Here is an 11,510-nt window from a genome sequence, read left to right on the forward strand (position 1 = left end):
TTAGATGCACTCTTTTATTAATTCATTCCATCACATCTTTGTTGACATGTGTTTGGAAGAAGCCAGTGGATGAATGTGATGGAACCAATTATGAAGTCGCTGCTCCTCTCTGGGATGCTGTTGTCAGAAGCAAACCTCCTAAAAGTTACAAAAAACATCCTCAGGCGTCACATGACACATTAAATGCTTCAACTGTTTGCAAAACTGTGCACAGGACATGTGTTTATTATTACACTTACTACACAGAGAAGCACTACTGCTGGTTATTAAAACTAGTTTTATTTTATAGCACAAAATGAAAATGCATTCCCTCTGCTTCCACTCAGTCTTTTGTGTTTTGAACCAATACATACAAGCTTCTCATGCTGTCTTCAGCGTCTTAACTTGCAGAGTGGGTCATTTCTGAAGGGGTTACAGTGACGGTGTTCTGGTCGAAACGTCTGAAACTGGCCCTCACAATGGCAAGGCCTCCTTTTTCTGAGGGTGACACAGAAATTAACATAAAATTTGTTGTAACACTGACAAGAACTAACTTAAACTGAGATTAACCAGCTAACAGTTGATGCAACTTGCTTGATAAACCCACTAAAATGTCATCACATAATGAATGCAAACCTTGAGAGATATACAATGAATTTACATTTTTCCAAAAAAGACAGATATGGACTTTTCTAATAATGTCTTATTCATTTTTGACTAAACCTTGGGATTGTAATCAATATTGTTTCTCAAGAAATGTTTTTCCAAATTCCTGGGAGATAGTCCATCTCAGACACATGAAATTTTCATCAATGATTGAAAGTTTTATGCAATTGCTGTCTAAGAAATATGACCCCAGTCGGGCTGTAACTGAGGCCCAAAAACTCAATTTTTGAAAGGCCAGACTCCTCTCAATGTAAGTCTGATTAACTTGAAATTGGAGAGACAAGTCTAGCTCAAAGCCTCAAAAACCAGTACCTTTTACCTGTTAGTACATTTTTAACATCTACTAAAATGTCACTCGATTGCCGCCTTATTTTTTGTGGATTATTAATGGACCAAGTCACCAAAAGTTGCATAAAGCGTGTTAATATCTTACTGCATTTTGTAGATACTGACCGATAAACCTCAAAAGTGGCACGGCTCAGCATATCAATAGACCAAACTCCACAATCCTTTAGCCAATCCTCACAAAACTTACAGGATATGTCCACATAAGTACCTGAAACTTACACTGAAAGTTTCATTCAAGTTGACCATAGAGGTGCGCTATGAATGCAAAAAATGGGCGTGGCATAACACAAATCAAACTCCCAAGATATGTTTTATAACAATGTTTGACCATGTGTGTAAAATTGTTTTGAAATTGCTCAATAGGGGGCACTACTAGTTCTTAACAAGTGCACTGGCCTTGTGGAAAATTTGGCCATGAAGCAATGACAGTTTGTCCAAACATTGCCAAACTTGGTGGATATTTTTATTTGAGATGTTGAAGTGATTCCTTAAAATGTTTTCATAATTGACTAATGGGGGTGGGGGGGGGGCGACAACGTTGCCAAAGAAGAGCACAAAGCGTGGCCCAGCACAGGTACGGTCATAAATGAATTGGTGTCTGTTTGAACGCCTTATGAACCTGTTAGTTATCTTTAATCCAGATGTCAGACACTCTCATAAATCTTGATCGTTCACAGCTCTGTGCTGGCTTGAACCCTACGATTACTGAATACAGCTATATTATTCCATCTTTTTTTTTTTTTTGTGGTGCAGGGCTCAACAATAAGGATTGCCCGATTGCCCGGGGCAAGTAAAACTCAAGGTCGGGCATGTAAACTAACAACTCACTTGCCCGATCGGGCAAGTTGCTAAAAATAGTAAAAGTTAATAACTAATTGATAAAATAAATGTATTTTAAAACATGCTCCTTCGGCTCTGATGCAGCAGTCTCTCTGCCTGAAGTCACAGGCACAGCTGTGTAACAATGTCCTGCCCACAGCCCCATTGATATTATTTTGCGCGACGGATGCTTCATATAATAACATAACAATATACTATTTATGGTGTTATGTCATCGTGTCATTTCTGTCTCTACATGGTCACGCATTAACAATTCTCCTCTGCTCTCTGTATCGCGCACGGTGGAGTTCTGCCACACACAGGTGAGCATGCTAGAGCAGCTTGGGCCGCATTTTCCTGACCAAACCTGACCCCGAGCCTGGTGCAGTTTATCAGCTGACGAAGTTATTGTTATGGACAGTGTGTAGCCTAAATAACCATCAACAAACTGCTGTTATGCACAGACAAGCAGCGTAGCACGGCACTCATGCTGAGCTTGTGTTGCATTCAGGCGTTGTCACATAAATAACAACTTCCAGCACTTAAATAGGTCATAGCACAAAACAGCATGTCCAGTGACTTTTTACTGTTATTATATTCAATACAATTGTATGTTTCTAAATCTTGAGACACCTCATATGTAAGCTAGACAGACATTTCACTTGCTCATACTGTGCACACATGTAGCCTACTGTAGTAAATTAAGGAAAGTAATGATATAAATTGTAAGAATTTACCATCAGATGTCCAACACCAACTTGCAGCCAGGACTAAAAGATAAAAAAAACAAACATTGAAAATATTATGGATCCTATAAAGGACACAGTTAAGGAGTATTAAAGACAACAACAGGTCGTGTACTCACAGGCGATGATTTTCAATCTTGTTGAAAGCATTTTGTCAGCTGTAGCAAGTGACGATGAGACAGCAGACCTCAGCTCTTTATACAATGTCTTATTCGTTTGGTTCCTATGAGCTCATACATCCTGAAGTAGGAGCATGCTAAAACCCAACAGTGAACAGCCCTGGGGTTAAACAGAATTTAATTTAATTGCAGATAATTCTATCTACAATTAAATGTAGATATCCTAGCGTGACTAATACTTCAAAATATTATTGTGTGTGTGTGTTCCTGGAGCCGTTTTATTGTACTCACTAAAGACAGGCTTGAGAAAATGAGTTTAAAGTCTGTCTTATGGTAGGATCAGATGTTTATTTTAATAGTTTTAACAATTTCTATTTACAGCAAATGACCAGTAATGGAAAGCGCATTTACTCAAATATAAAGAATGAGGTTTACATCTTACATTTCTTATTATCGTCTGTAAAACTGTGCAAACAAGGTGAATTATGACTCTTTCTATCATTTTTTTTTTTTTTATCCAAGGATGTTTAATATTTTTTAAACTTTCCGCGAGCCCAGAAAAATTATTTAAAAATGGATGACGTCATCACATTGTGAAGTCTATGAGCCAGCTGGAATTCGCGGGCAAGGCCAGTGGGAGAAACCCAGAATGAGCCAGACCAACAACTCCATTGGCATAAATAGGCGCCATCTTGCCATCCAGTATCTGATTATTAATATCTATGGTGCTGGAAGACTCTCACAAACTGGCCCCACTACTTAGCACACACTCCCACACCTGCAGCTACAACCCATTTAGTCTGTGGTGTGGTTAAGTCAAACAGTTGTCAGTTCTGTGTGCCGAGATGCTACCAAATCATTTGAATGTCTGCACGCTATTCCATTCAAGGGTTGCAAATTAGCATCAGCCAAATGCTGGTGAAATATGCAAGTGGCTGTGAGACTTGCTTCACACACTCATTAGCCAAAGAAAAACAATGGTAATCTATCGCAGTGGTTCCCAACTGGTGGGTCATGTAGTTGACTCACAAGTATCAAGTTTGTAAAAACACCTTATTTTTAAGTCTAGTGAATTTCTGGCACAGAGCTTTTATTTTGAAGTTCAGTTTCTTGCTGTAGAGTGAGTGATGAATGGACAGCTACTTGAGAGAGACAGCAAACTAACTCAATGACATGGCCAAATGCATGTATGATGCAAAGGAGAACTCTTAGGAACAGTGTTGGGGTAACATATTACAGTAATATATTACTTTTTAGCAGTAACGAAGTAATATAATGTGTTACCAACAGAAGGGTTGGTAAACGTTTTTGTCCATCTTCCACTGTGGCTGGTGGATTCAAAAACAGCCACAGTGGCAGATGGACAAAAAAGTTTACCAACCCTGATCCATTCACTTCATGGGTATTGAATGAAGGATACTAATACTGATTTAAGGCTACTGTCATTGGTGCTGGGATTCTAATTTTTAGCCCTAGTGCTGTGGAAAGCCACAAATGTCCCAACAAAAAAGAGCTGTTTAGTTTCTTCATTTTTAATCTCTTGTTTTGTTTCATGATGTTTTATGGACACACTTCTTAATAATATGACACTTCTGAATAATATGAGGCTCATTTCTATGACTGTCCACTCTTCTCCCATGATCATGACCTGCACGTTTCCTCCTGGGTGTAATTGCTAAAACAGTCAGAGTGATAGCTCTTCATTATCATGTGGACATAGGCATGCAGTGATACACCTTGCATAAATAATAAGTCATACCTTTTTTGGAATTTGTATATTACTAGATGTTTCAAACTTGGCTGAAATAATTTTTCATTAGATATTTGGGAACAGTCACACTTGGAACTGCTTCCAAGAGTGCCTATGGCTAACAGGAAGCTCACACTCTTTCCTGTTGTAACTCCTGTTGATGTGTTGAAAGAGTTTAAAGTGTCATTGTGATAATTATTTGTTGGTATTACATGTTTTAAATTCTTTTTTTTTACCTTCTCAGAGGAATGTTAGGCTCAGTCAACATGAGAGCACTGCATACTTGTTGCCTCTTCACTCCCATTAGCTGTCCTTCCCCCAAACCAGGACAACAACAAGGATGAAAAATTCTGTTTACCAAAACGTCTCGAATAATACTAAAATATTATCAACATGTATGAAACTGAGATGAGAGGTAACAAAAAAATACTCACCAAGGTCTCTTTTCTTACACAGAGCTGAACCGGAGAATATTCACAGATGAACAGCACTGAGGTGGCCTTGGGCAGTCTGCAGTACTCCCACTCATTACACCTGCAGAAATATTACATCATGTGACAAACTGCGTATCCTTGCAGAAGATAGGGAATTCACAAGATGTGCACCTTAAGGTAAGATTGTTTTTATATAATCATATTGTTAGAGATTATTCAACTGTAGTAACAGTACTATATTCATATGTTTTAACATTATGATTTTAACATTATTTACCTTGTGTTGTAGTTTTCGAAAATAATAAGTCAAACAGAAATAGTTCGAATCTTTTGAAGTGGGGCTGTATGAGGTACTTTTCCATAGTCAGTGTACTACCTACAGTTGCTGTTAGTCGCCCCCCACCTAAGCTATGTACACTTTAAAAAAAGATACATGGGGTTAGTGGATAACACTTAAAATGAAGAAGTTTTTCAGCATAGAAAAATACTTTTGTTACATTAAAGTGTTTTAGACAACTTATTTTAAGAAGTTGGTCAAAATCAAAAACAGTTGACATTTTTGAGTAGCATGGAATTAAAACAAATAAGTTGGAATATCTTAAATAAAATAATTTGACCACTAAATGTAACCACAACTTTTGGATAATTAATAAGTTGGTGCAACTTAATTAAGGTTTTTGAGGTCAAAGCAAATTGTGTTGGTTGTATTAAACAAATTGAGTTTGTCAGATTACAAGTAAGGCCAGATTTGGAACTACATTAAAAATGCATGCAAATTGTTACCTTAATTTTGTGAAGTTGAACCAGTGGATTCGCGTAACTGTTCTACTGTGAAGTAAGGCAACAGCAAAACACATTTTAGCCACTTAAAAAAGTAAAAAAAAAAAATAGTATCAGTTAGAGTGGATGCCATAATTAGAATATTTTTACTGCTTTACCTTTACCTTGCCATCAGCTGTGACTTCCAACACAGAGCAGAAACTGTTATATCCCCCTCCTCAAAGCCAGACTCCATTAAGAAAAACACTAATTTAACACCCCTGAACACAGGAACTGCTGGTCTACCACTGCCTCAATCAGTTAGTGTTTTTATGTTATTATGTGACTCTGGCATTTTAAAGGGTTAGTTCAGATTGACCAAAATCACACAACTGCACAAACAAACTAACTGACTGAAGCAGTGGAAAACCAACAGCTACCTAGTTCAGGGAGGTAAAATGACTAATTTTGTCAATGGAGTCAGGTGGCTTAACAAGGGCATACGTAGATGGGGAACTGAAGCTGTTAACAAGTACTACTGCTTGCTTCTCCAAATTGTGAGCATGCTGACTGCCATCTCATGTAGGTAATACATTGACTATAGATAAGTGCCTTATACAACCCCACTTCAAAAGATCCAAACTATCCCTTTAAATTTCAGTTTTGATAGAGAATGGAGCTTTTTCTTGGTCTTGGTCTTGGTCAGTGGTGTAAGGTAGTTAAAGGAAATGGCCACTTTAGAATGTACTTACTGACCCTCATGCCGACAAGAAGTCCAGTGTAGTTTTTTAATCCCCAAAACTTGTTCGGGGTATAGGAGGATAACAGCTAGCCGGAATAACAGCTACACTTGAAGTGCATGGAACCCACATTTTGAAAACGTAATAAATCTCCGCTAATGCATTTCAAAAACGTCAGAACAGCTCGTCCGTCGTAATCCAAATGCCCTGAAGCCGCGGCATGCAAAATTGACTTGAAAAGACGTAATTTACTCCACTTTTATAGCATAATTTCTTACCGTGGTCAGTTAGCCTGCCCTGCAGGAGTGCTGTGTTTACATGGCAACTCGCGCGAGACTAGCTGATGGCTAGTGGTGGGGCTAGTTCTCGAGTCTCGCGTGAGTTGCCATGTAAACATACCCCAATACCCTGAACGAGTTTTGTGGATTAAAAAACTAGACTGGACTTCTTGTCGGCATGAGGGTCAGTAAGTACTGTCTGTATTTTCATTCTAAATTGGCCATTTCCTTTAATCTCAAATAAGCAAAGGAATCTTTTTAGGTGTTCCACTTTAGGTGTTTGTCATGAAAACAATTTGAGATTTGAAACCTGTAAACAAAGCTCTAATTTCTGTTGTATGTATGAAGGTAAAGCTTGTTTTAATGGGGCAATCTGTAAGATTTCAGTCCGGGTCAATTTGGTGACACCTGTACTTAGTGGTGGTAACAGGAAATGCCAGGCACAGACTTCTAGGGGCAGCAAAACAAACTATTGTCATTTTAATAGACAGTCATTCTGTGAGCAAATGTTATCTGGTATTATGCTGCTCGTGGCATGAGTCTGTGGACAGCAGAGCAAAGTAAAGGGAGTTGGTTAATTTACCTAATTAAGTTTGAGGTTTGCAGCCTGTCGCCGGCGGCTCTTCATCCAACAGCTCACTGTGGCTACTCCTTCTTGTTCCATTACTCGCTGCAATATTTCAAACTGATCCCCCATCAGAAAAGGTCTACCTTGACAAACTTGACAACGTAAGCATTCTAAACAGGTCCCTTTGTATTTCCTGTTGGTATGTTTCTTAATGCAGTAGCTGACAGGGACCAAAACAAGGACCAAAGCTGTTGGCCTGGCAACACAGTGGCAATGAAAAGTAATGTAATCTTCTGTGACTGGAGGAATTGTCACCACAGCAACAGCTCCTCAAAGTCAAACCTGCCAAAAGCAGGATAAAGTCTGGGTGATCTGAAGCGTGCCTGGGTCTCTTCAAGTTCAGTCATCCATTAACTCAGCTCCACACTGGGTGGCACTTTCCCTCAAAGTGGTGTCAGTGAATGAAGGTATTTGACTAAAGTTGAGAAATCTCTTCAGGGGGAATATTCACATATGTGCTGACACTATATGCATTCAAACAAATGAACACTGATGCTTTTATGTCGTAGTAACAAATGACGTAGCCTTAATGTCACTATTTAAAAATGACCATGCTTAACTAGTTTAGTTTAATATAAGTGAGCCTAAAAAACATGACAGAGGAACTGAAATAGATCAAATTATTACCGAGAGTATGAAACATATAGGTAAGGTATTGGTTATTTGTTCACCAGAACATGGCTCATTGAAAAAAAAAAAAAGACAAAACAGTGCAAGGAATATGTTGTTTTGTTTCTTAAGTCTATTGTATAATACAGTATTTACTAAGGATAGACCGATATGGATTTTTTAGGGCCGATGCTGATACCGATTTTTTTCCATCACCTTTAGCCGATGACCGATTATGGACTGCCGATTTTCTTGAGCCGATATTTGGGGCCGATACTGCTTTTGCTCCCTCAATTTACATCACAAAAAATGACACAATGATAACAAATATTACAGGTCTCAAGTTTAAAATAAGAAACATTTATTGAACAGTAAAAAATACTAAAACAAGATGGAAAGTTGAGGTAGAACAGGTAGAATATTATTATTATTATTATACATTCAAATAAAAAAAAGAGTTCAGTGCTCTTAAATCTTCCAGTAATGTCTATAAAAATAAACAAATATTTAAGCTGAAGCATAAATAAAACAACAACTACTGTACACAGTAGGATTCAACAGCTTTGTTCAAATTAACCACATACTTTCAAATGAAAAAAAGTGCCAGGGAAAAATAAATCCGAACTCACGCGCGTATCGGCCGATGCCGATACAAATAAAAAACTCAAATATCGGCCCGATATATCGGCCGGCCGATGTATCGGTCTATCCTTAGTATTTACTAAGCAACTGATATTATTTCCATGACCAACATTTTTTTATTTATAAGCTCAAGCGGGTCCAATTTGATGTAAAACTTCCTGGTATGGCAGCACCGAACTATGAAGATTATTTAATGTCATGGAATTTAGCAGAGTGTCTGAAATCATGCTGAAGGCAAAACTGTCTCTCGGTGTAATTGCTTTTAACACTCCCACGTTGAAAAGACAAGAATTTGTGACAAAGTGGTAACTGCACACTGTTCTCAGCTCCCACAATGTCTTTTTATTCACTGTTGCCGTGCAACGTTTCAGTCAATCAGATCTTCCTCAGGCGCTTTTGTTTTATAATCTGACATATCATAAGTTCTCAGAGACTCCAAAACTTTAGGTGCAAAGAAAAACAACAATTCATTAATAAAAAGGGCTCTGCTTGAATCAGATCTTAATTTTTTTAATTTGCTGGGATATCTTGAAAAAGAGTATTCCAATTATTCCTGCAGAAACAAATAATAACATTACTGGGCAGTCGCATTAATCGCGCAGAACAAACGTTGCAGAGCAGCATATTTCAGCATATTTACACCCTGCTTTTGTTCTCTTTGCTGAGATAATAAGGCCTCGTCTGTGTTCTAATACCAAAGTGATGCTGTGCAGGTGAAGCAGGGATCCTTAGAGAGTTGCTGATACCCACTGGAAAGACTTGTTCCTGTCCTCATCTGCCAGCCTCCTCAGGTTGTGGCTGATTGCAACCAGCACAGGAGGGAAGAGTCATACCATCCTGGCAATACACCAGTTTCACAGAAGTGGTGAAAGGTTCAGCCAGACGACCAAGATGGATGCCAGACAGAGACAACCCCAGGGCTCTCAGAAACACCGTACAAGCTTCTGAGTGTCTCCTACAAGGAATATAATACTGACCCTTTCTCCTCTATCACCATGGAACTTGGAGAAACTCTGATAAATGACGGCAGGGAAGGAAAAAGGAAAATCTGAAAGGAGATGATAGAAAATATCAACATGATGAACAACAGCAGGAAAGCATGGGTCACAATCTGCTGCCTCCTGGAAGACCAAATCACACTTCCCATGAATACAATGGTCACAGCAATCTCTGTTGCATTACAGTGCTGGTGGCCAAAACTGCTCTCGATCCACAGAGGAACACCGCAAATATGTGTTATAAGACCAACCACAACCAGTCAACCCTCTCACCAAACCTTACAACACAGAAGAATTTGAAACCGAGATGAAAAAGCTGAAACCCAGAACTGCAGCAAGGACTGAAGACATACAGTGGTGGAAAAAAATTTTCGGACACCCCATGCATTTGTGAAATATTGCATTAAGAATCACTCTTAGGTCTTCAAGTGCAATTTCTTTTAGTACAGTCACAGCCAAAATACTAAATAAATCCTAAAAAAGCCATTAAAAACTTAAAATTGATTGGTTCCATCAAAATACATAAGAAATTTTGAGTATTGGGTCATTTTGGTACCAGTGATGAAGGTCGTAGTTTTTATTAAAAGACACAATTTTTGTTGCCAAGCTTCGTGTCTGCATAAAGCCAGCACATTTCTTCAGTTCTTCAGACACAAAAATGGCTAAAACAAGGAACCTAATGCAGGAAACACGCCTGAAGATAAAGATTCTCAGCCAGGAAGGGTACAGCTGCCGCCAGATAGCCAGGAAGTGCAGATGCAGTCCTTCAGCAGTTGGATACACTCTGCAGAAATACAGACGAACCAACAGCTTGGAAGACAAACCAAGATCTGGGCGTCCAAGGGTTTCTTCAGCAAGAAATGACCGCATCCTGATCCGCATGTGCAGGCAAAACCGCCGAATGACATCACAGGAGCTTCAGCAGCAGTGGTCAAACCAAACTGGTGTCCAGTGTTCCACCCGCACTATACGTGGCCGACTTTTAGATCATGGCTTAAGGTCCTACAAGGCTATCAAGAAGCCCCTGATCAATGAGAGACAGAGGTTAGCCCGGCATCGTTGGGCCCAGGCACACAAGAACTGGACAGCCAGGAATTGGAAGAAGATTTTGTGGTCAGATGAATCCAGTTTCCAGCTTTATCTTCCTCCTACTAATGTGAGGGTACGCAGAAGGCCAGGCGAAGCATTATCTCCAGCATGTACAGTACCTACTGTCGAGCATGGTGGAGGCAGTATCATGGTTTGGGAATGCATGAGTGCTGCTGGTGTGGGTCATCTCACTGTCTGTGATGGCACATTGAACTCTACCAAGTATTGTACCATTCTCGAAACCCACATGCTCCATTCTGCGCGTGCACTGTTCCGTCGAGGTAAAAACTGGATGTTTCAACAAGATAATGCCCCTTACCACACATCCAAGGCCAGTAGAACTTGGCTGCAGGAGCACAGTATCCAGGTCTTAGAGTGGCCAGCTCAATCCCCGGACATGAGCCCCATTGAAAATCTGTGGTGGATTATCAAAAGGTCTGTTTCAAAGCATAAACCAAAGAATTTAGGAGAATTAAAAGCAGTAATTCAAGAAGAATGGGACAAGATTACCCCTCAACAGTGTGAAAGGCTCGTGGGGAACATGCCAGCCAGGATTAGAGCTCTACTACGTGCCAATGGCAGGACTACTAAATATTAGTTTGATAATGTGATGGTTTATTTATTTTTTGTTCAGTTTTGAACACATTCTCTGTTATTTGTTGACTTTGATACCGACAATGTTGAGAACTGACATATTGAAACTGTCAAGAATTTAGTTTTGTTAGTTTTTCTTGTAAACAATAAACAAAACAATATAATTTGTATTTGTTTGTATCTGTCTAATGCAGCCACACCTTTTGAAACACAAAAAAGATTTTTCCACAAATATTTCATGATAATATTTGAGATTGTGTAAAATTTTAAGGGTGTCCGAAAACTTTTTTCCACCACTGCATTGACAGAAAT

The 11,510-nt window shown here is 39.1% G+C and overlaps 1 long non-coding RNA gene across 1 annotated transcript; it reads right to left on the bottom strand.

Annotated features, from left to right (window-relative positions):
* LOC117250161 (uncharacterized) lies at positions 1 to 4,957 on the bottom strand. Its single transcript, XR_004501064.2, has 6 exons — positions 4,862 to 4,957; positions 4,664 to 4,734; positions 2,678 to 2,814; positions 2,550 to 2,582; positions 354 to 477; positions 1 to 138 (listed from the first exon to the last, which is right to left on the bottom strand). It is a non-coding gene; the product is annotated as an uncharacterized LOC117250161 (long non-coding RNA).
* Positions 4,958 to 11,510: the final 6,553 nt, after the last annotated feature.

Source organism: Epinephelus lanceolatus, chromosome 24, assembly GCF_041903045.1.
Source record: "Epinephelus lanceolatus isolate andai-2023 chromosome 24, ASM4190304v1, whole genome shotgun sequence".
Lineage (NCBI taxonomy): Eukaryota > Metazoa > Chordata > Actinopteri > Perciformes > Serranidae > Epinephelus > Epinephelus lanceolatus.